Consider the following 3,293-nt stretch of genomic DNA (forward strand, 5'->3'; position numbering starts at 1 on the left):
CACTGACTGAAAGTAGTCACCAAGGATGCAGTGCAAAGGGTTTTTGCTCCAGACGTTATTATGCTCCCTTTTGAATTGCGTTACTCAGTAGTAACAAGTTTATTGCAGTCCAGCTTTGTCAAGGTCAAATTGTTCTTCTAAGTCACTGAAAAGGAGGTAAACGTTCTATCACTTTAGAAATGAAAAAACAGATTTTTGTAGCAGAGGAGCCAATGGCGAGATATGGCAGCCTCGCTTCTGTCATTCTGCCCCAGGGCAGCTGTGGCTACAACTGTAGCTGCCTCCACCAGTGTGTGAATGTGAGAGTGAATGAATAGTGGAATTGTAAAGCGCTTTGAGGGCCCCGAAAAGCGCTATATAAATCCACTCCATTATCATTGCAATCCATTATAATCCAAAAAGAGCCTGATGCACACAGCACAAAACAAACAAACAGATAAACTTCAATATCAACGACATGTTCTGTACTTTGATTTCAACTCAAAAAAACCCCAAAAACATTCAAGAGATTTTTTTTTTTCAAGAGGGTTTGCTCGTGTCTCTCTCAGTTTGTTTTGCATGGTCAGTTTTAAATGCTTTCAGCACAGTAACATTAATAGAAGCACACACATCTTCTTTTTTTTGCACACAACTCATCAACATAAGAGAGTGAATTAGAGCCCTATGCATTTATATCAGAGCTTTGCAGGTCAGTGTACTGTGCCTCAGTGGAACATATCCTCACAAAAACACCCATTAACACTTGAACAGTCACCATTTACACTTCCATGTGTCCAGAGATCATAACTGTATTTTTGGATAGAGAGTTAACAGCATTTTAGAAGTAAAAAAAAATAACAAGACCTAGTTTTTTATAGTAGTATATAAAAAAATAATCCATTCATCCACCCATTTTCTAATACTTATGCTGGTCCTGGGTGTGAGAGCAGCAGTCCTAAGCATCTCTGCTTAGGAGTATCCATCCATTAGCCCAACCTCAGATTTAGGGGGTGCAGTGTGATTTTCAACCTGGCTGTGGAACAGTGGACAAAGTCAAGTGGTTAAAATGTGATAAATAAAATAGTAATAAAAGAGTATAAAACTGAAAAGGCAGTTTTAAAAAAGAGTAGATATATAAACCACCGGGAGGAGGCCCCGGGGCAGACCCAGGACACGCTGGAGAGATTATATCTCTCGGCTGGCCTGGGAACGCCTTGGTATTCCCCCGGACAAGCTGGAGGAGGTGGCTGGGGAGAGGGAGGTCTGGACCTCTTTGCTTAGGCTGCTACCCCCGCGACCCGACCTCGGATAAGCGGATGAAGATGGATGGATGGATAGATATATAAATAAAATAAATCAAAAGTGAAAATGGCCAAAAAAGGAGTGGTAGAGCACATTTACTGCGCACTTGCCCAAACTTTGAGGCAACTAAGATCTGATTAAAAGCATTGAGAATTGGTATGTCTGAGTTTTTCAGTCAGGAGGGCACCCTGAGGAAAGTTCTTGAGACCATGACATCAGTGACCTGGAAGCAAAATACATGGTTAAAAGATCGGCCATATATTGTGAAACTGATCAATGAAGGCCTTAAAAATAAGCAATAACATTTTAAAATCAATTTTAAATTCCACAGGCAGCCAGTATAGCTATAACACTGTCATGGTCTGGTTGGGCACCTACAGGTCTCAGACAGCGGCTCCTCCTCCTTTAGGCGGAGTCCGGTTGCCCCTCCCTGGCTGACCACCTGTGAGCAATCGTGCCAGCGGTATATCAGACCTGCGCTCTCAACCACTCATCGCCTGAGTATCTGCTATTCCCATGTTAGTTCAGTGGAGCATCCTAAACCTTGTCTTAACGCCGTGTGATGACTCACCTGTCTTTCTTGTCCTCAGAGATAGCACCCGGAGTGGAGATCTTGTTCCCCTCGCTCCCGTCCTCCTGGACCTGGGCCGCCTGCTGCTTACACCACGTGGCCTGCCGGCCCACCGCTCACCTGCCTGCCTCCCCACGCCTCGACCGCTTCCGGATTTTCCGCTCCACCTGTCCCCTCCATCTGAAACCAAGTAAGGCAATTCAATTCAACTGCGGAGGATTGTTGGTTGTCTGCTGGATCCCTCTGATCGTGATCTCCTCTTGTTCCAGTGCCCCCGGTCCCTACCTAGTCCTGTTTCTACCTCCCCGCTGTCCCCGCTGTTCAGCCGTCTCCTAGAGGTGTCTAGGTCGCCCTCATTATCCCCGACGAATCCTACGCGCCACTAGTGTGGTGGCGTCGCTTTGTGTTTCACCTTTGTTTACCTGTGGGCGGAAATAAATCATTTGTTTTCTGTCACCTCGCTTCCGGGTTGGTTTCTGCGCCTGTGTCCATCCCTGTTCCCTCGTGCCGCTGGGCCGTGACAAACACGAATGATATACTGTCTTTAGTGTTGGGGTCTTACTCAAAAAGAGCAGCGCATTATGCATTATTCATTACTTTGTTTAGAAGTAATGTAGTATGTTATTTAATTACGTGCCAGAGAAAGTAATTCATTACACTTCATAAAGTGACAAAGTTAAAAACCAGCCCAAAGAAAGTTCAAAGCGACCACCACAGTGATTCTCTGTAGAAATGCAAACAGGTACTAACCCTCATAATCACCTTTTTTAAACTTCTCTTGAAGTTTGGGGTCCAGCTAAGGTCAGCAAACACTCAGTTTTCTTATCACTTTGAGTTCCTGACCAGCTTAGTTTAGCATAATGTCACAAATGCTTCCAAAGAGCTGAAGTTAGCAGTATTACATGTTAAGCCTTTTATACACAAAACTGCCCATATGGAAAAGAAATGGTAAAAACATACATGATTTACTCATGAAAGTGGCCACTTTCTCATTACTTTCATATATTTTGTTAGTAAGTATCCAAAACACACAAGTTTCATTATATAATTTTTCAAGGTATCTTATATGTGTTTTCACTCTTGTATGCTTTTCATACAAGTTTCATACAAGACAGATACGAACTTTATAAGATTTATATATATCTTTTCCATATGGGTGCCTTGATTTTGCGATGATTTTCGATTGGTAAAAGGGGCCCTTCACAGCATCACTGATTTGTTTGTTAAAAGTAAACAAACTATCCACAAAAACCCAAGGATTTTTAACTGCAGTTTGGATGTATGTGGTTAAAGGGCCAAGTGCCTCAATGGGGAGATTTTTAAGTGCAGGCAGCCAAATAAAATCACTTCCATTTTGCTATTATTTAGTTCAAAGAAATTTATGTAATCCAGAATTTCAGATCATTCAGTCAAAGAGTTTCTGAGTCATTGTCAGAAGTCT

General features: G+C 42.6%; 1 long non-coding RNA gene across 1 annotated transcript; it reads left to right on the plus strand.

Moving 5' to 3' along the window:
• The first annotated feature begins 1,665 nt into the window (after nt 1-1,665).
• On the plus strand, nt 1,666-2,293 carry LOC143419138 (uncharacterized). Its single transcript, XR_013099116.1, has 3 exons — nt 1,666-1,799; nt 1,872-2,042; nt 2,122-2,293. It is a non-coding gene; the product is annotated as an uncharacterized LOC143419138 (long non-coding RNA).
• Nucleotides 2,294-3,293: the final 1,000 nt, after the last annotated feature.

This window comes from Maylandia zebra, linkage group LG6, assembly GCF_041146795.1.
Source record: "Maylandia zebra isolate NMK-2024a linkage group LG6, Mzebra_GT3a, whole genome shotgun sequence".
In the NCBI taxonomy this organism is placed as follows: Eukaryota; Metazoa; Chordata; class Actinopteri; order Cichliformes; family Cichlidae; genus Maylandia; species Maylandia zebra.